Here is a 22,823-nt window from a genome sequence, read left to right as displayed (position 1 = left end):
TTTTCTGTTTTTTTAAATTTATTGTTACCACCAGTACTCACTGGTTATGAACTTGTAAATTTGTCCATTTTCTGCCTTTATAAAAACATAGAAAATCTACAGCACAATACAGGCCCTTCGGCTCACAATGCTGTGCCGAACATGTACTTACTTTAGAAATTACATAGGGTTACCCATAGACCTCTATTTTTTTAAGCTCCATGTACCTATCCAGGAGTCTCTTGAAAGATCCTATTGTACCCGCCTCTACCACAGTCGCCGGCACCTGCTCCCAAGCACCTTAAAACTGTACCCTCTCGTGTTAGCCATTTCAGCCCTGGGAAAAAGCCTCTGACTATCCACACAATCAATGCTTCTCATTGTCTTATACACCTCTATCAGGTCACCTCTCATCCTCCGTCAGTCCAAGGAGAAAAGGCCAAGTTCACTCAACCTATTCTCGTAAGGCAAGCTTATTTTTAACCTGACCGTATTTCTCCACTTGCAAAATAAAAACATGCTGTGCTTTTCTTTAAAACTCAAATGTCTCTGTCTCTCTCTCTCTCTCTCTCTCCTCTTCTGAGGAAGAAACTGTGCTGTGCTTCAACAAGCAGGTAGTCACTCAAGTTCAAACCTCTTTGTCGCCTCTGTAACAGTTTGTAACTCCAGAAACTAACTGAAAGAAAAGCATGGGAGCTGAAGAGAATGTATACACTTAGGTTTTACTTCAGTGAGGCTCGCACTTACGATGTGGTGGCATGGTGACGTATGCCATTCACGTACTTTTACATATAATCCATAATGAACTATGTAAACAACATAAAATGCTTAGTCATACAATACATTTACAATATTATTCAAATATTACTGAAATATTAAGAACACTACACCCACAGACACAGCCTGACCATCAATTTCCAAGGGGCAAGTAGAAGGTTGTTGGCAGAAGTCAATTCTCATTTCCACTGTCTTGATAGCATTAAGCTTCAAATTGTTACAAGCTCACCATACTGCAAGAGAGCATGACTTTCATAATGCTTAATGCAAATTTTTTGTTTAATTTATCTACCATCTCCACGTCAACAATTATTAATTGTCCATTCTCCCTATCTACAGGACCATCATTAACATTGTTAACTCTTGCCAGTTCTTTTAACAATAACTCTGTTAGCTTTCCTAATTACTTCCTTGCTTGGCCTACCTTCTCAGAATCATGGTGTAGCATGGAAATTCCTCAAACTTGGAGCTCTGTGACCTCTCACCAGATAATATCGTAGGAAGATGTAATAGGTGACAGATGACACATATTGTTCAAAATAGAAACTGTTCTACATAATTTGCAAACACCGTTATTGAGTTGTTGTGTTCACTTTAAGAGATAGTGTTTGATGTAATGGTGTCAATGTAAGACGACTGCATGTTTATTGACAGAATCCTACATTGGTGACCCCGACGCTCTTGGATGATCCCAGAGTTACTCAATGATATGTCAATCAACACAGTGGCTTTGATGTCGCCAGAGTTTTGAGGGCAGCACATTACCATGTGGTTTGCTTAGCTGGAAGCCCGGTTTGCACAGTGAGGAATCACTGAGGACAATACAAAATTTTACTATGCCATGGCATTGCTTGATAGTTCCACTGCAGCCAGAGGGATGGGTCTACAAGAAGACCCGCATACATAAGTATGGCACTCAGCAAACTCACCTACTACAGATTTTTGGACTACCTGAGCCAAACTGTTTCTGTCCTTACCAAGCCTAGGTGACACTAGAACTAATGGACCACATGCTGTCTCTCCTGTGAAGTCACCATCCTTGTTTTGTTTTAAAAGAACTCTTTATACAACAAGTGCCCGATCAAGTGATCAAGTTCGCACGGCCCGCACTAATATACCTGTGAAGGACCACAGGGAGCTTTCTAAAATGGCCGATAGTCTACCCTCAGCCAGGCAGAGGAGCACTGTTCCCTCTCCTTACCCTGTCTCAATAAGCCCTGTCAGCAGAACCTCCAGGAGACACAAGCCCATGGCTCCAAGATAGACAACAACGGGTCTATGATTTTATCATGCACACTTTGGCACAAACATCGAGAAGTGCCAAGCACCATGCAGCTTTGACAGTGCCAGCATATCAGGACATCAGAGGTTTGTGAACATCATGGGTTCTAGCTACCAGGGTTGTCTATTGTTCATTACAGACACTTCCTGTGCGTCACAGGTGCTCAAGTGAGTGTCCATTGACTATAAGGCAGTGAGCAATGTACCCTCACTGGAGACTGCCAATGGCAGCAGAACCTGGACTTATGGGACAAGACACGTGATGTTCTGCTCAAGTGGACGATGCTACACATGGGACTTTCTCTTGGCTAAAGTTGCTAAACCTCTGCTCGGTGCGGATTTCCTGTATGCCCAAGAACTGTTAGTAGATATTAAGAACTGCTGGCTTGTGGATGCAAAGGACTTTGGATTGTTACCCTGTGCTCACAGTAAATTCCCCACAATGACTCTGTCTCGCACACGCTCCACCACACAAGTTAATCACCTGCTGGGTGAATTCCCAGACCTTGCAAAGCCCAGATTTTTCACATGGGATCAAGCACCTCATTTCCAAAACAGACTCCTGTGTGCCTAGACAGGACTCAGAAAGACTTTGCATTGAATAACCCCTGGGCTTCACCCTTCCACATGGTTCCTAGGTCCAATGGTGTTTGCCACCCATGTGGCAGACACTGATTGAGGCCACACCCCACCACCCGATCATTACCTGGTCCCACATATTCTGGACTTTTCAGCATGTTTTTGCTGGAAAGATGATTCTTCTAGAGTGGACTTAGTCAAGGGCTACCATCAGATGCCTGTGTGTGTTGAAGACATTCCCAAAACTGCTGTTATAATCCCACTTGGCCTACCTCAGTTTCTGTACATGCCACTTGGACTGAAAAATACAGCACAGACTTTCCAGCAACTGATAGACTGTGTTAAAAGGTTTAGGTTTTCTTTTTGTTTATCTGGATGACATACTTACCGCCAACACATCCAAAACCGACCACTCATCACATCTCTGCACACTTTTCAAGTACTTAAGCCAACGTGGCTCTTTATTAACCCTGCTAAATGCCAGCTTGCATTGTCTGCTATTGACTTGATCTAATATTGAATTTCTCAGCCATCACATCTCCACAGAAGGTGCGACACCCCTACCATCAAGAGTCACCACTATTATGGATTTCCACTGTCCAAAGCACTGCAAGGGTTTTTAGGTTAGGTGAATTTCTATCACAATTTTATTCCACAAGCCGCTGAACTTATGCTTCCCTTGTACAGTGTCCTTAAAGGCAGTGCCCCTAATCGCATGCTTGAGTAGTCAGTGGACATGACCAGAGCATTTGACAACACTAAACAAGCTCTTTTGACTGCAACCCTACTGGTGCAGCCACTCCCCAAAGCACCTAGCGCCATCAGTACCGATACCTCAGACTATGCTGTGGGTGCTATGCATGGACAGTTGGTTGGAGGCATGTGGCAGCTGCTCACCTTCTTCAGCCGGCAACTCCGTACCCCTCCTGAGAGGAAGCACACCATGTTTGACCGCAAGCTCATCGGTCTCTATCTGGCCATCGTCGGTTTCATTTTCTACTGGAGGGTCAGCATTTCACAGCGTTCATTGACCACAAACCCCTCATGCCCATGATGGCCAAAGCATCTGACCCTTGGTCAACGTGGCAGCATTGCCACCCGGCCTGCACGTCGGAATTCACGACTGACATACAGAACACTGAAGAGAAAAGTAATGCTGTGACTGATTGCCTCTCACAGCCCGCTGTCAATGCCAAAGACATCGGGTTAACCATGCCAGCATGGCAGCCGACCAAGCTACCAACCCCGAGTGGCGAGTCACAGGCCAGCAGTCAGCAGACGTCAAGTTTGGGGATGCAGGTGTTTCACTCCTGTGTGATGTCTCAAGTGGCCGTCCTCAACCCATAGTGCCTGCAAACTGGAGGTGTATTCACTTGTATCTGAAACTGTACCTTGTATTCACTTGTATCTGAAACTTGTATCTGAAACTTGTATCTGAAACTTGTATCTGAAACTGTATCTTGTATTCACTTGTATCTGAAACTGGTTGCCTTAGAGTTTGTGTGGCATGGCCTTAAGAAGGATAGGAGAGATGGAGTGCAGCCTGTGTTGTGTGTCAGTGGGTAAAAATTGATCATCACATTTGGGCACCATCGGCACCTTTCAAGAACTCTGAGTGATGGTTTGACCACATCACTGGTCCTCTCCCCACCTCCCTGTGGTTTCATACATCTCCTTGCCACGGTAGGCCATACCGCCAGGTGGCCAGAGGTTGTCGCCCTAGCATCAGCGATGGCTGTGGATGTGGCTCGGACATTCATCAGTACCTGGGTCGCTTGGGTTTGGCAGCCCACCTGACATAATCCAACTGCGTTCCCCAATTCAAGTCACACCTGTGGGCTGCAGTGGCCCAGAACCTCGGTGTTAAATTGCATCACATCATGGCGTATCACCCACAGTCCAACGGTCTCTGTGCGCCATTTCACTGTTATTTAAAGGCTGCTCTGAGGATCTCCCTGATGTACGAGTGTTGGTACGATCATTTCCTGTGGAGCTCCAAAAGAGGACCTGCAGTCATTCGCGGCAGAGTTGGTGTATGGACAGCAGCTATGGGTGCTGGGTGATCTTATACCTGAAGCCATGACCACCTAGTTGTCTCGGCAGCACTGACGCCCTCATGAAGCTCAAATCTTTCACACCTATTCCTGTCTTCCATCATAACGTACAGCACTCTTCGGTTCCAGATGACCTACATTCTTCCTCATTTGTTTTCAGTCTGTCATGATGCACATCAACACCCCCTTAAGCCCCTTTACGATGGCCCGTTCTGCATTTTGGAATGGAGTGAACAAACCTTTTCTGTAAATACGAAGGGTAAACCTGAAAGTATTTCTGTAGATTGCTTAAGACCGGTCCACCAAATCTGACATAATGACATCATTGTACGGCAGTGGTTTTGTTCATAATAGAAGTAAATGGCTACGGCTTTTGTTAAGCACATAAAATGACTCTCCCATGTTTTATTGATATATCCTTGCAATGTGCTTCAGAAACTTTTTACTGTTGGTTTTGAACTTTGTAGCTAATTTAATCTCACATTTTCATTTTACATTTTCTCATTTGTTATTCAGTCATTGTTTGCTGTTTTCCAAACTTCTGTGCTACTGCCTGCCTGCATGATTATATTCTTTAACTTTCAGTTTAATATTATCTTTAGTTTATTTTTAGTTTAGTTCAGTTGGTAGGATTCGTCCCACCCCACTCGGAATTTCTTTATCTCACTGGAATGTATTTTTCCTGCCGACATTGAATGAGCTCTTAAAATGACTGCCGCTGCATCTTGCTCGACTGAACCCTAATCTTATTTGCCATTTTACTTCAGCAAGCTGAGCTTTCATGTCCTCAGAATATGCCTTTATTTAAATTTAAAATTCTAGATGTGGATTGAATTTTCTCTTTGCAACACTGAAAACAAAATTCATTCGTAAACAAGAGAAAATCCGAAGATGCTGGAAATCCAAGCAACACACAGAAAGTGCTGGGAGAACTCAGCCGGCCAAGCAGCATCTGTGAAAAAGAGTAGAGTCGACGTTCATGTTCATTCATGTTTTGTTTGCTGTAACTTTAAGGCACATTGATTATGAGGCAATTAATCAATTCTGTTTCATTACACAATAGAAAGTGTCATCGAATCTACTCTCTGGATGGTTTTATAATGATCTAAAGAAGATAACCTAAAATACTCCATGAATTGCTCATATACTCAACGTTAAGCCATCTGATATTTTGAGTCTATATATTGAAATCCCTCGTTATTATTGCTGTATATTTATGACGTTCCTATTATTTTATACTGTGACCAATGATAGCAAGATGGTGCCAGCAACCAACGAGACTAAAGGCGATGTCCTGCAGACAGTTCATGAAACTACTTCTCCTCCTTCTTTTAAATATACTTCTGCTACTAATCTGTGTGCAGCTGGAGCCTGAAATTTACGTTCTGATAGCGTGTTTTGGTACAACTGAGAGATTTTACAATTTTACATTAGCTTTATTTGCATATGGCCACTATCTTTTTTATACATTTATCTGTGTGGAATAAATGAATCCCTCTGGTGCTCCTGAGCTTCTTATTTCAAAAATTCAAACATCAGAGGTGCAGAGGAACTTGGGAGTCTTTGTGCAGGACTCCCAGAAGGTTCATTTACAGGTGGAGTCTGTGTTAAAGAAGGCAAATGCATATAAAAACAAGGAGATAATGCTGAGGTGTAATAAGACACTAGTCAGGTCACACTTGGAGTATTGTCAACAGTTTTGCGCCCATATCTTATAAAGGATGTGTTGTCATTGGAGAGAGTCCAGAGGAGGTTCATTAGGATGATTCTGGAAAAGAAGGGGTTAATATGTGAAGAGGATTTGGCAGCTTTGGGCCTGTACTCCCTGGAATTTAGAAGAATGTGTGGGGATCTCATTGAAACCCACCGAATGTTGAAAGGACTAGATAGGGTGAATGTGGAGAGGATGTTTCCTCTGGTGGGAGTATCCAGAAGTAGAGAGCACAGCCTCAGAATTGAGGGGTGATCTTTTAGAACAGAGGTAAAGAGGAATTTTTTTAGCCAGAGAGTGTGGTGAAACTGTGGAATGCTCTGCCATAGACTGTGGTGGAGGCCCAGTCCTTGGGTGTATTTAAGGCAGAGGTTGATCATTTCCTGATTGGTCAGGACATCATAGGATATGGTGAGAAGGCAGGTGTATGGCGTTGAGTGGGATCCAGGATCAGCCACGATGCAAATGGTGGAGCAGACTCAATGGGCTGAATGGCCTGCTTCTGCTCCCATGTCTTACGGTGTTATGGCCTAATGACCTATAGCCTACTAACCCGTATGTCTTTGGACTGTGGGAGGAAACTAGAACACGAGGAAACCCATGCAGTCACAGGGAGAACGTACAAATTCCATACAGGCAGCTGCAGGAATTGAACCCGGATTGCTGGTACTGTAAAGTGTTGTGCTAACCACTGCACTACCGTGCTGCCTCTGCTGGGAGCAAAGAATGTGTAGAATGCCAAGGGTGGTGTGTGGGACAGGTGGTAGAGGGGGAATGCAGGGGCAGGGGGTGTCCTGGGTGCAGACACACCCAGCCCTGAGACACCAGCAAGGTCATTTGATTCCAAACAATTGGTTTATTGATCATTACAGAATGTCTCTCTGGTGCTTCCCGCTCCCTCCCTTCTCCCTTACCCCCCTTTTCCCAACAATGATTTCCCCCTCCCTGCCCCCTTCCCACTCTCAGCCCACAATAGAGACCCATATCAGAATCAGGTTTATCATCACTCACATAGATCATGAAATTGGATTTTGTATGGCAGGAGTATAGTGCCATACATAAAATTACTACAGTACTGTGCAAAAGTCTTAGGCACCCTAGCTATGTATGTGTGCCTAAGACTTTTGCACAGTATTATAAATATTAGGATGCCACTGTATTCACTCTTCCTTCACATTATGGGATATTGAAACACTTTTGGCATTAAACATTCCTGTTGGTGACCACTTTGGCAACCTCTGGTCTCCTCTTTATTTAACAGCAAACTTCTAGGCAACCTAACTATACATATAGTATGTGCCTAAGACTTTTGCAAATTTTGCTGCTAAAACATATTTTCTGAAGCTTGATTTCTATAGTCTTCTTCAATAACTAACCTTTGTTCAATTATACTACATACTTTTGGCATCTTTCCTAATACATCTGCATTCTTCTTACACTAAGGCTTCCCTTGGTCAGGGTCGAACATGGATGTTGCGTCCTAGTTGCCTAGATACACAAGCCTGGGCTGTACGATATGGAGAGCAAGATCCCCCTCCCCACACACCTGATGAGCCCAAAGGAACACAGAGATCAATACATTTTGACACCAGCAGCATAGCAGGAGTTGTCAGTCAGCATTGAACGCAGCATAGGACTGCCTTAGGGACTCAAGCTCCAGATTTTTCTCTCAGAGTTTACTTCCAAAGCCTTCCCCATGAGTGGGTATAACCACAAGGCAGCGAAGGTTTGAGATCAGAGTTTTCTTTCTCCTAGATGAGTTGCCAACCACGGCTGACGAGCCTATCTGTCTAAAGCGACTGGTTTTATGGTGCCAGTAACCTGCCTTTGCCCCTTCTCCTGTCAGTAGAATCAGTTCCCTTGGGCTTAGTAGATAAGCCACAAATGAAGGCCAGGAGCTGGGCTTGGTTGTCAGAGGTTATTTGAGGGACATGACAATGGGAGCATTTAAAAGATAGTAGGAACTTGTCCCCATTTTCACCCTTGGCCTCATGGAATCAAAATGCTTACGGTGTGGGATGAGCATAGAGGTCTGATTTGTAATGTTCTGCATAACTTCCTAAATTCCCTATGCAGGACTTCAGTCCTCTTCCTGCCTGCATTGTTATTACCAATGTGGACCTTTCTCTTTCAGAATGTCGTGTACCCACTCTGAGGCTCCTTTGACTATGGCACCAGGAAATCTGAAGAGAACAGTGTGTTGTAAAAAAGGCCTAGATAGAGTGGATGTGGAGAGGATTTTTGCCTATAGTGGGGGAGTCAGAATATAAGGATGCTCCTTTAGAACACAGGTGAGAAGGAATTTCTTTAGCCAGAGAGTAGTGAATCTGCGCTGACAGCTGAGGAGGTTGATAAGTTCTTGATTAGTCAGGGCATTAAAGGTTACAGTGAGAAGGCAGGGGAACAGGTTGAGAGAAATAATAAATCAGCCATGATGCAAAAGTGGAGCTGACTCGATGGACTGAATGGCCTAATTCTGCTCCTGTATATTAAGGTCTTATGGTCTAAACAAATTGCAAAAACAAAAAAAATCTGCAGATGCTGGGTATCCAAAGCAACATACAGAAAATGCTGGAGGAACTCAGCAGCTATGGATAAGAGTAGACATTTGACGCTTCGGGCCAAGACCCTTCTTCAGGACTGGCGTTTTGCACTACTGACTTTGTTGACCACAACCTGAAGAAGTTCTTCTAATATGTTTTTTTTTCATTTTCTAATGATATAACAGAGTTTTAATTTTATCCTTTGTGAAGGAAAGCATATTTCAAAATTTTTATGGTATTTTTGGATTTCTGAATTTAATCATTGCCAGGATATTTAAGACAATCTTAGATAGATACATGGATGAAAGGAAAATGGAGGGCCTTGTGGGCAGGAAGGGTTAGGTTGATCTCAGAGTAGGTTAACAGGTCAGCACTACATCATGGGCTGAAGGGCCTGTACTGTACTGTACGTTCGACACTCTAAAAAATCTGTTGGCTGAAGTAAATCAAAGGCAGAGCTTCCATAATCGTGGGAGAAACTCTATGTTGTATTGAATGAATGTGAGAGTAAAACCCGCATACAGGTTCATCATCTAGGACATCAGGGAAAAAATAAATAGTGTGTTTGGTGAGAAAGTGATTATGTTGGAACGATATCCTGATATCCTTGAATGAGGCTTCACAACGCAGAGATTTTGCAGTTTTTATTTTATGATATTTTGCGCCTGGTAAAATGTATGGGAGCAGAAATAGTTCTGTGTAGTGCAGTGTTTTGTTTCACAAAAATATGATAACAAAACGCTGTTAGATCTTTTGGGTGTGGATTGCAAACATTCCAGCCCTCCGAGTGACCTGTGTATTCATGGAGACCGCCAAGGTGCACAGCAACAACGTGTCTTGACGTGTCACTTGAGCAGAATTTCAGTCCTCAGCCATGAAATCTGTAGCATACTGACACGAAAGCAAGTATTATCTGGAAGGTGGGGGTCAGCTCCAGCAATAAATGGAACCATTTTATCTGGTCAACTGCACAACGCACTGATATTGTGAGTGAGCCCCTTATTTCCTATATCCCGCATATGGATATTAGTGAACACGTTCGAAACATCGACTGTTCATTCCTCTCCTTAGATGATCCTGACTTGTGCTAGGTTCCTCCAGCATTATGTTTGTGCTGTTCATGATTTCGAGCATCTCTGAAATCTCTTTGGCCTCTGACAATATCAATCTCCTATGCCCCAGTCACCAGGGGATTACAGATTTTATTTATTTGTTTGTTTGTTTAGACATATAACATCGAACAAGCCCTTCTGGCCTTTCAAGCTCCGCTGCCCAGCAATCCACCGATTTAATCACAGCCTAATCATAGGACAACCATAAGACCGTAAGGTATAAGAGTAGAATTAGGCTACTTGGCCCATCGAGTCTGCTCTGCCATTTCATCATTACTGATCCATTTTTCCTCTCAGCCCCAATCTCCTGCCTCTCCCCCATATCGCTTCATGCCCTGACTAATCAAGAATCTATCATCCTCTGTTTAAATATACATAAAGACTAGGCCTCCACAGCTGCCTGTGGCAATGAGTTCCACAGATTCACCACTTTCAGGCTAAAGACATTTCTCCTCATCTCTGTTCTAAAAGGATGACCTCTATTCCAAGGCAGTGTTCACTGGTCTTAGACACTCCCATCACAGCAAACAACCTCTCCACATCCATTCTATAAAGGCCTTTCACCATTCGATAGGTTTCAACGAGGTCACCCCTCTTTCTTCTGAATTCCAGTGAAAACAGGCCCAGAACCATTAAACGGTCCTCATGTGACAAGCTGTTTAATCATGGAATAATTTTTGTGAACCTTCTTTGAACTCTCCAGTTTCAGCACATCCTTTCTAAGATAAGGGATCTGAAAGTGCTCACAATACTCCAAGTGAGCCTTCACCAGTGATTTATAAGGTCTCAACATTACAACCTTGCTTTTATATTCTAGTCCTCTTGAAATGAATGCGAACATTGCATCTGCCTTCCTCACCACAGACTCAAGCTGCAAATTAACCTTGAGTGAATCATGCACAATGACTCCCAAATCCCTTTGTGCTTCAGACTTTTGTATTTTCTCACCATTTAGAAAATAGTCAATCCTTTCATTACTTCTGCCAAAGAGCATGGCCATACACTTGCTGACACTGTATTCCATCTGCCACTTCTTTTCTCATTCTCCTAATCTCAAGCCCTTCTGTAGCCTGTTTCCTCAAAGCCACCTGCCTCTCCACCTATCTTTGTATCATCTGCAAACTTTGCAACAAAGCCATCAACTCCATCGTCCAAATCATATAAAAGAGGTGGTCCCAAAACAGACCCCTGTGGAACACCAGTAGTCACTGGCAGCCAACCAGAAAAGGATCCAGTTATTCCCACTCTTTTCCTCCCGTCAATCAGCCACTGCTTGATCCATGCTAGAATCTTTCCTGAGATACCATGGGCTCTGCTTGTAGCTTGTTAAGCAGCCTCTTGTGTGGCGTCTTGTCAAAGGTCTTCTGAATATCTGAGTACACAACATCAACCAATTCTCCTTTGTCTACCCTGCTTGTTATTTCTTCAAAGAATTCCAACAGATTATCAAGCAAGACTTTCCCTTGAGGAAATCATGCTGACTATGACCTACTGTATCATGTGCCTCCAAGTACCCCAAAACCGCATCCTTAACAATCGACTCCAACATCTTCCCTACCACTGAGGTCAGACTAACTGCCTATAATTTTTTCTTCTACCTCTCTCCCTTCTTGAAGAGTGGAGTGACATTTGCAGTTTTCCAGTTTTACAGAACCATTCCAGAAACTAGTGATTCTTGAAAGACCATTACTAATTCTTCCACAATCTTTTCAGCCACCCTTTCAGAACCCTGGGGTGTACACCATTTGGTCCAGGTAACTTAACTTACTTCAGACTTTTCCCTTTCCCAAGAACCTTCTATCTAGTTATGATAACTTCACACACTTCATGACCCCTGACTCCTGGAACTTCTACCATACTGCTAGTGCCTTCCACAATGAAGACTGATGCAAACTGGAGCACCCGGAGGAAGTCACGCACACAGGGGAAGGAATGTAAAAACCCGCTTACAGAAAACGCCGGAATTGAACTCCAAGCTCTGGCAGCCCGAACTGTAATCGTCACACTAATGGCTGTGTTACCATGGCGCCAAATCCCATCTTCTTTTATTACCCTATCCCACGTCCTTTCACGATCAATGCTGCCTTTCTCCAGTGTGTATAGAAACTTTTTTCAGGCCAGATCCTCCCTAATCCAGACTACTCTCTCGAAACTTCACCACCCACCCCTCTCCTAAACTCCGATCTGCTATCTGTCTTTTTCCTACACAAGGGAATATCTGTTGTGAACTTTTACACATGCAAGGCTTATTCAATTGCACACACTGCAATTACCCACGTATTCAGCACAGGCACCTTATTGACTACCTGCACTGCTCTTTTTCCATTACTGCAGCACATTATTCTGAAATGTTATGGTTTTCACTTGTACTATTTGTAAGTACTCTTGTAGTGAGTTGATCTGTATGAATGGTATGCACGACAAGCTTTTCACAATACCTCAGTACATGGTTCAATAATAAACTAATTTTCCAGTCTGCCTTTATGTTGTACGGACCTGCTCTGAGTAATTGTTGAAATGTAGAAAAGTTTCTCACCACTTTCCTTGTCAAAATTGTCTCAACTGTAAGGATGCCACAATCAGTTCACAGATTCTTCAGTGACTGAGATTTTGCTCTGAATAAAAATAAAATGGACTTTGGAATTGTTGTTAAGATAAAAATTGGTCAAATCAAACACAGGTCACCAACCTGCAACATTCACTCTGTATTCTCCATCCACAGATGTTCTAAATGGGTTGAGTAAGACCATAAGACATAGGAGCACAATTAGGCCGCTCAGCTCATCGAGTCTGCTCCACCATTCTATCATGGCAAATTAATTATTCCTCTCAACCCCGTTCTCCTGCCTTCTCCCCATAACTTTGGATACCCTCCCTTCTCTAGAACCTATCAACTTCCCTTTAAGTATACCCAGTGACTTGGCCTCCAGAGCCATCTGTGGCAATGAATTCCACAGTTTCATCACCCTCTGGCTAAGGCAATCCCTCCTCATCTGGTTCTAAAGGGACATCGGTCGATTCTGAGGCTGTGCCCTTTGATCTTGGACTCCACCACTAAAGAAAGTATCTTCTCCATGTTCCCTCTGTCTAGGCCTTCCAGTATTCAACAGGTTTCAATGAGATCTCCCCTCATTCTTCTGAACTCAAGCAAGTACAGTTCCAGAGCCATCAAAATGTTCTTCATAAATTAACTCTTCCATTCCTGGGATCATTATTGTGAACCTCTTCTGAACCCTTTCCAATGATAGCACAACTTTTCTCAGAAAAGGGGAAAACTGTTCACATTACTCCTATGCCTTATAAAGCTTCAGCATTACGTTCTTGCTTTTATCTTCTAGTCCTCGCAAAATGAATGCTAATGATTCCTTGCCATCTTCCTAATCTGTCTAAGTCATTCTGCAGACTCCCTGCTTCCTCAACACAACAGGCCCTTCTACCTACCTTTGTATTGTCCACAAACCTGGCCACAAACCCATCAATTCCATCATCCAAACCTTGGCATATAATGTGAAAAGGTGTAGTCCTAAGACCAACCCCTGGGGAACACCACTAGTCACTGGCAGCCAACCAGAAATGGTACTCTTTACCTCCTGCTTGTCAGCCGATCTTCAATCCATACTAGTACCTTTTCTGTAACACCATGGGCTCATAGCTTGTTTAGCAGCCTCATGTGCAGCATCTTTTCAAAGGCCTTCTGAAAATCCAAGAAAACAATGTTCACTTTGTCTATCCTGCTTTTTAATTCCTCAGAGAATTCCAACATATTTGTCAGGCAAGATATCCTCTTAAGGAAACCATGCAGACTTCTGCCTATTTTATCATGTGCCTCCAAGTACCCCACATCCTTAACAATGGATTCCAAAATCTTTTCACACTGAGGTCAGGCTAATTGGCCTATAATTTCCTGTCTTCTGCCTCCCTGCCTTCTAAAATAGTGGAGTGACATTTGCAATTTTTCCATTTCTCTGAAACCATTTCAGAATCTAGAGATTCTTGAAATATCACCACCAATGCCTCCACAATCTCTTCAGCTAACTCTTTCAGAACCCTGGGGTGCAGTCCATCTGGACCAACCGAATTATCAACCTTCAGACCTTTCATCTTCCCAAGTACATTCTCCTTAGTAATAGCAACTACACTCACTTCTGCCTGCTGACACTCCCGAGTACTTCTAAGATAGGTCCCTAAATCTAAATAGGCAATATTATTATGTTTGATACATAAGCACTTATTTGAGTTAGATGAACATAGTAACTTACTTGGAATTTGCAGAGGAAAATATAATAATTTGTGAAAAAGCTAATAAGAAAGACTATATGTCATTCAATGGATTACTATAATAATATTAGCAAGGATTAAGTGCTGGCTAGCCCCATTGTTCACTCTACAGACCAATGGACTCAGGGTCTGGACTACAAATATATTTTGTGTGATTGTGTGATTGACTGATAACCTAGTTGTGCTTCCTGGTATGTGCAAGGAATCGGCCTCGAGCTGCTGTGTTGCCCCACCAAGAGAAAGGTGTCAGAGCTGGTGTTCTCCACTAGGGGTGCTGTGGCGTGGTGTCCAGGCTGGAGTAGGTGCTGTCCCCTGGTGTTTGCTTGGCAGAAGACAAACTCTGCAGTGGTTATTTGCAGATTTTAACTGCGTTGGTTGGCTTGAATTTGGATGCAATTACTGAGTGGCTGTAACTTTCTGTCATGTGTGCTTTGTGCTGTGTGTGACTGTTGGTACTGTGTTTTGCACCTTGACCCCTGAGAAATGCTGTCTCATTTGACTGTATTCATGAGTATTCATGTATGGTTGAATGACAATTAGACTTTTATTGAATTGACTGAATTGAACTGAATGGTGGTTTTCTGAGTTGGAATGCTGATAACTTTGAATAACCAGTCTATTATCAACTCAATTTTTGTGTGAGATTAGTAACAGTCAGCATTTGCATGACCTTAACCACAAATATTAAAGTAGGGTCTGTCTCATTCTTTATTTGATACATAGGTTGTTACCTTCTGGAGTGTCAAGTCACTAAACCCCTTAACAAAATAAAAGGTTTATTTTCTGTCCTTGGTCCTAACTGAACCCATCTACAGTCAAGTGATAACGCCATAACTCACTTTTCTCTCACTTTCCTCGAGCTCAAGATACATCTCATTAAATGCCACTTTAAACCTTTTTTTCTGTAAATGACTGGGCTAGCCACAATTTATTTTCAACTTCCAGCACTTTAGCCTTAAAAATGGAAAGTATATACTCGAGATTGAGGTAGCAACATAGAAAGAAAAAAAGTCACAATTAATCGAGAAGCAAAAGAATATCAGCACTGTTACCAAAAATAAAGTATTTTTTCTCAGTGACGCATGTTCAGAAATGCTTGTCTCTTTTTATGTCAGTTTTCCCCTGAAAAGTGATATATCAGTTGAAAGTCTGGTCCACAACCTAATTCATAGTTATTGTGTCAGTTTTAATTTAGTAATATTCACCAGATTAGGGGAAGGCTCTATTCAATTGGAACTACTTAATTTGTAAAGGGAAGGAGACAAAAAGCAGAAATCTGCAGGCCAGTTAGTACTCACTCAGCAATTCAGGAACAGCTTCTTCCCTTCTGCCATCCGATTCCTAAATGGACATTGAACCCTTGAACACCACCTTTCTTTTTTAGTATATATTATTTCTGCTTTTCACAGAATTTTTAATCTATTCAATATATGTGTACTGTAAATTTATTTATTTATTATTATTATTTGTTTCTTCTTCTATATTATGTTTTGCATTGAACTGCTGCTGCTAAGTTAACAAATTTCACGACACATGCCAGTGATAATAAACCTGATTCTGATTCTGGTTCTGACATCTGTCATAGGGATAATATTCAAAAGACACTTTGAAAAATACAAAGTTAACAGGAAAATTCAACATGTACCTTTGAAACAGAAATCATATTTGACTTTTCTTATGGGGTTCCTTGGAGAAATAATGTGTTATGGCTAAAGCTGAGCCAATGGATATACTACATTTGGATTTCTAGAAGGCATTTAATAAGATCGTTATAGAATCATAGAAAAGTACAGCACAAAAACAGGCCCTTTGGCCCATCTAATCTGTGGTGAATTATTTAAATTGGCTGGTCCCATCAAAGCTTATTACAGAGAACTGTGAGTTCATACATGGTTATGTACTGGTGTGGATAGGAAATTAGTTGATCAACAGTAAAAAGAAAATGTTACAGGTGATGAAGACACAGAGATTACAGATACTGATATCTGGAACAAAGCTCCCCCAGTGGCTATAGGGATTGATTCTCTGGTCTCGACATTGTTCATCAATTCATAGAGACGACATGGTTGAAGGCACCTAAAATATTGGCTGGTGCTGTGAATGAGTTCAAGGAAAGATATAAGAGGACATGTTCATTCGCTGGCAAATCCTGAAAGTGGAACAGCACTTTGAGAATGATGAGATGCTGTGTAAAATGGTGCAAATTACAAGAAGGCAAACCAGCAGCAAGAAAAGGCAGGATGTTCAGGGGACTCTTTTACTACTTGAACCTCCAGCATATGTTTGCACCAGGAAGAGCCAGGTATCTTTGGCAAGTGATCCCATGGGAGGTCTCCACAAGGAGCAACACACCTCACAACATGGAGCCTTGTAGGAAAAACCTCGTGGCACTAGGTAGGTGTGCATAGCAGAAAGTGGCATGGAAGTCCAATGCAAGGAATGATATGTCGTGAAACATGGAGCTATGTGGAAAAATGCTTTATGTGTAAGAACTCAACATTCCTGTGGTGTGCTACCATTGGATCAAACACTATGACCACTCAGGCACCATTTTCATTTTCTCCTCTCATTGACAACTGGATAATGACGATCTTTCTCTCCCACCTTCTTCCCCCGTACTCTCCGCCTGCCAGACAATAACACACACATCCATCAACAGGGCAATTAATTCAAATTAATCTTATTTTTCTCTTTTGCCTTGCAGGCTAAAGTCACTGCTTGTCATACTAGATGGAAGGGTGACCCTCTCATGACTTCCCATTCTGGAAAAGTAGGCTTCTTTATGGAGATTGGGGAAGTCAAGCTCCAAATCACACAGATGGGAAGGCAGTCTTGGAATCTCATTGGTATGCAATCTCTAAATGCTTATTCAACATAACCCTCTGGCTTTTGAAGTGTTTTCTCATTCTGAAATGTCTACTTCAAGAATTCAAGTATTCAAAGTACATTCATTATCAAAGAATGTCTAAATGATAGAAACCTGAGATTTGTCTGCTTACAGGCAGCCACAAAGCAAGAAATCCAAAAGAAACCAATTTATAAAAAAGTCCAACACCCAATATACAGAGAAAAAGAGGGGAAAATCATAAATTATGTAAACAATGAAAAACATGCATCAGCATTCTGAACCAAATTGGTCCATAGACCTGAAGCCCAGAGCAGGCAGAGTAGGCCCATAGCCTCGGTCTCAGTTCATCACACAGTGGGGCAAATCGCCATGAAGCTCCCAGACACGAAGCTGTCTCATCCCCTCAATGCCACAGAGAGAGGAGTAAACATCATGGAGGAGGAGTGGGTGGCATGCTTTGTCGAACGTTGGGCAGCAGTTCTGCCATTCTCATAACATCTGACTGTTTTTTGAGGCTCAACACTCAACCTAGCACAGATGGAAAGCATGCAAGAAGCCAGACAGATTTGAACTCGGGACCATTCGCTTCAAAGTCCAGTACTGATACCACTACACCACCAGCCGGCTAATTTTAGTTGACATGTACTGTCAATATTCCGGTGGCTTTCAAAGAGGCAATGGTCGAGGTCATTCAAAATCTTTCTACCTCCTTAAATTCTCAGAACAGGTCCTTCTGAATTTTGCTAACGTTAATTGAGCAGGCAGTAAAATACAGTGATCAGATTGTTGTTCAGTGGCAATAGAGTTGCTATTCAACATAGGGGAGGCATTTCAGAATCAAAATCAGGTTCAATATCACCAGAATATGTCGTGAATTTTGTTAACTTTACAGCAGCAGTACAATGCAATACATCATAATAAAACCCTGTGAATTACAGAATGTATGAATATGTATAAAAAGTTACATTAAATAAGTAACGTAAAAAAGAAGCACGATGGTGTCCATGGGTTCAATGTCCATCCAGAAATCAGATGGCAGAGAGGAAGAAGCTGTCCCTGAATCATTGAGTGAGTGCCTTCAGGCTTTTGTACCTCCTTCCTGGTGGTGGCAATGAGAAGAGTAATGGGGGGCCTTAATGATGATGCTGCCTTTTGGAGACATCGCTCCTTGAAGATGCTCTGGATGTCTTGGCTAGAGCCCATGATGGAAATAGATGAGTTCACAACTTTCTGCAGCTTCTTTCGATCCTGTACAGTAGATGCCACCCTCCCCCCATTCCAGCTGGCGATGCAGCCAGTTGGAATGCTTTCCAGGGTACACCTGTATTTGACTGGCTAGCTGTTCTCCATGAGTTGGTGAAGTGTGGAGCTGTCATGACTGAAGAGCAATCTGCCGGCCATTGTCCTCCCAATCCTTTGAGTGACCCACCGGCATTACAGTTAGTTAGAAATTTGTTCTCAATCATGAAATGAGAACGTATTCTCGACTTCCTATCTGTCAGGCTCCAGTACCTCACAGACAGCTTTCCAGGCTGCCGGGACTTCATGCTGTCAGCTCTCTCAAGGCAGGAGATCATCGTGGCTTTCATCATAAGTACGTGCTTTGCCATTTTGGAAGGGAGGCTGCCTTCCAGAATGGACAAAACCACGTAATAGCCACAGAGCAATAATGAGAACCAAGTGGTCAAATCGTTAAGTCTATGTAAAGATCTTGTGCAATGATAAAAGCTTTAGGCTTCAAAAATAATATTTTTGGCTTATCCAAAGAAAATATTTGCTTTCATTTGTTTCGTGTGAAATTAAATCACTTTGAGTTGAACTTGGGCATGAAAGGGGGAAAAAGGCAGAGCATTCAGCGGAAACATTAAATGGAGATACTGAATGCATTCAGGGTCAACCACAGCGTCAAGCACCTGACGATGCTGTCACATTAAGGAAAAAGATGAAACTTATTGCATCTTAAGGGCTAAACCATTTCCTTTCATCATAGTATAAGGGGAAGATCTATCTAAAGGTAGCACTATTGCTGCTGTCTGCACAGTGACCAATGATGGCAGAATATAAAATCGTCTGCACTTGCCCAGGAAAAAAATTACTAACCCATAAGATTTTAGGCATGAACCTCTCCAGACTCTGGGTCTCTCTCTCTGGTACATACAGAAGATTTCATCTCTCAAGGTGGCAAATTTGTGACAATATATGAACATAACAGTAGATGGTGCATCATTACTAAAATAAGTCATTTGAAGTTCAAATGATACACCATTTTGAAGATAGTATACATGTAATTGTGTCTCATACATTTTCAGAACCTCATCATCAATACAGTATAGTTAGAAAGACAGAAGCATCAGAACCAATGGTCTATGAGTCATCAAGCCAGGTTCACTTTCAATATGTTACATTTGTTTCCTATGTGCCGTGTCGTATAGATAGATAGATTGATAGATATAGAGAGATACTTATTGATCCCAAAGGAAATTACAGAGTCACAGTAGCCTTACAAGTGCACAGATATAAATGTTAGAAGAGAAGTAAAAAGAGTAAAAAATAAGTTCCGCAAACTTTTGAGCTGGTTGATGCGTTATCGAGCCTCATGGCCGAAGGTAAGAATGACTTCATATAGCACTCTTTGGAGCGCAGTTGACAGTCTATTACTAAAAGTGCTCCTCTGTTCAGCCAAGGTGGCATGCAGAGGGTGAGAAACATTGTCCAAAATTGCCAGGATTTTCTGTAGGGTCCTTTGTTCTACCACAGCCTCCAATGTGTCCAGTTTGACTCCTATAACAGAGCCAGCCATTCCTATCAGTTTAACGAACCTGTGTTGATGCCATTGCCCCAGCACTCCACTACATAGAGTACTCCATAGATCTTAACATGACCAGGATTGTTCTTGGCAATTTTTTTTTGCAGAAGTGGCTTGCCATTGCCTCCTTCTGGGCAGTGTCTTTACAAGATGAGTGACCCCAGCCATTACCAATACCCTTCCGAAATTGTCTGCCTTGTGTTAGTGGTTGCATAACCAGGACTTGTGTGCACCAGCTGCCTACACGACCATCTACCACTTGCTCCCATGGCTTCACGTGACCCTGATCAGGGGTGTGGGGAGGTGGAGCCTAAGGAGATGACCTGCAGGCTAGTGGAGGGAAGGAGTGCCTTACACCTCCTGTGGTAGAGACATATCTCCATCCTGCCACCCAACAATATGCTACAGTACAGGTCTCTATACTAACTGTGCCTTCACACCAGTGAGGGGTCAGCTTTAATGGGCACAAAATTTTCCTGTCCTAAAACACTGAAACCTTAGTGGCCACCTTTCAAGTGAAAGCATTCAAATCAAAATGCCGAAACAAAAGACCAGAGTTATTGAGGTTATTTCTTCTACACCTGAAAATATAAGTATTTCCATTATCCTTGTGCAAGGTTGTTAATAATACAGAGAACTGAGAGCACCACAAGATGATGTCTCATGATTCATCATTTTATTTGTGAAATTAACTCTTCTAACACATCTATTAGTTGATTGACTTCAAAGACTCTAAACATCACATTTGACAGTCACAAGCCTGACTAATGCCAGAAACTAATACTGGTGAGTGATTATATGAATAACAGGTGCAGTATGGCTAGAATACGACCTCCTAAGCAGCCAAATTAAAATGGTTCATGGTTGATTGACATCACATGGATGTATATAATACCTCAGTACATTCTTGTCATGTTTTGGTTTATCTTTGTAAGATGGGCACTGAGATTTCAAATCCAAAGGGAGACTGAACACTGGGAGAGCTAAATTTTGTGTTCAAGCAAACTATGCTTTAAAGAATATGTTTGAGGCTTCAGCTAGTATAGTGGAATGTGGCTCACGTCTGCTTCAGATAAAAAAAAGGCTGTTCTAATTGTGGGAGGCAAAAATGATGACATACTCTTATGTCATAATAATCCATACTGGTTCTTCTACATGTCTCAAGTGGATATTCATAATGGTAAGGCAGCTCCCTTCTATTTTCCCCTTCTCTTCCTCCTAAGCTTTACGCTTTGCCTTTTCTTCAAGATCCCCCCCCCCCGCCACCTCGCTACATTTGCTCATATACAGTACCCAGTGGAAGACCCTAACTAATCAGATTTCTCTAAAATGGTGCAAATACTGAAATCGAATTTTCAGGTCTCCAATTTGTCCTTTGCGTTGGCTTGGCTTTCATTGTGGTGGTGCTTGCCTACAATGGTCAGAGAATGAGATTTTATCCCCCATCCAGTGTCAATCAGGTGCTATCGAAAGACAAAAGGCAATTTCAACATGGGTAAGTTACTTGAAACGTTGTCTATTCACAAAAAAAAAGACAAATTCTTAATTACTTCCTAGTCAATCTATTATCAATTATCAGCAAAGTGATGGAAAGTGTCATCGAGTGATCTCATCGCAGTCTTGGACCATTGAAGAAACTTTGGGAATTGAGGTTATAAAGACACTTCTTAACATCAAGGTGGCCTTTGAATGATTGTTGTATAGATGAATTCTTGTAAAAACATCAATGAAGAGAAAACACAGCAATTGTTGGAGAAATACCTCACACAAAGGTATGTGGTTATGGAGGATAGTAAGCCACATCAGGGTCTTCATCTATGATTTTCCTTCATCATTAGGTCAGAAGTGAAGATATTTTCAACTGAATATATAATGACCATTTCAATTTCCAACTCCTTGGCAAATGAGGCAGCCCATGCCTGCATGTAACAAGACCTAAACAACATTTAGGCATAGACTGATAAGTGGTAAGTAGAATTATTGAATATGGTCTTGGTCTTTCTGGAGCTGTACTTTGGGGGTTGTTTGCAAACAAAGAAGCACTCCATTTGATCACAGAACATGAATGCAGCCCAGAGTTGGTGGGAATTAACATTTATTTTGGGTGTCTGGAGCACGGGTGTGGAGATGGAGGTGTTCGAAAATTATATGTAATTCAAAGGAAGCACTGTAGATGCATTGTAACTATAGAATTGTTGCCTTTGATCTTTAGCATATAAAAACGTCGTATAATATTGGGTCAGGCAGGCTTTTTCTTCAAGAATATAGTGAATATGATGCCTGCTGCTCATTTTAACTAAATAAACACTTTTATACGCACTGGGTTCAGTGTCTCTCTGGTGACTTTGTTCATGTCACAACAATGGGACAACGTGGATGGGACATTTTGGTTGGTATGGACTAGTTGGGCTGAGTGGCCTGTTTCCATGCAGTATAGCTCCATGACTCTAAGACCAGTCCCAAAGACAAGTTAAGCAAATGCCCATCATAACCATACTCACAGTATTTCCAAGTCTTCTATCACTATGTAAATATTATTCCAAAGTACTGCTCTAACCTTAGTCCAATTGATTTGACTTTATGGCACCAACAATACAGCAGAATGCTGCATCCTCTTCCTCAAACTCTTGGCTGCACTGTTCCAAACCGGTTATTAGTTGCACAAAAATGCATGTGAAGCATAATGGCAATGGAGGCCTTTACCATGTACAGCATCTCACTGGGGTGCTTGCAAGCCTTTGCTTGTACTTCATCTGGCGATGCAAATGTTGTATTACATTAATGTCACAAAGGAGACCTTTGCAAAAACATGCAGTAGATCCTGAAAAACGGAGCATTTATTTATAAAAGACTTT

General features: G+C 42.1%; 1 protein-coding gene across 2 annotated transcripts in view; it reads left to right on the top strand.

Annotated features, from left to right (window-relative positions):
* The window catches only part of LOC140728536 (RNA-binding motif, single-stranded-interacting protein 1-like), a 289,752-nt gene that overhangs the window by 57,041 nt on the left and 209,888 nt on the right, over nucleotides 1-22,823 (top strand). The gene's annotated exons all lie outside the window — the stretch shown is intronic.

Source organism: Hemitrygon akajei, chromosome 5, assembly GCF_048418815.1.
Source record: "Hemitrygon akajei chromosome 5, sHemAka1.3, whole genome shotgun sequence".
Classification (NCBI taxonomy): domain Eukaryota; kingdom Metazoa; phylum Chordata; class Chondrichthyes; order Myliobatiformes; family Dasyatidae; genus Hemitrygon; species Hemitrygon akajei.
Note: the sequence above shows the minus strand (reverse complement) of the source record. Positions and strands in the feature narration are given on the sequence as shown.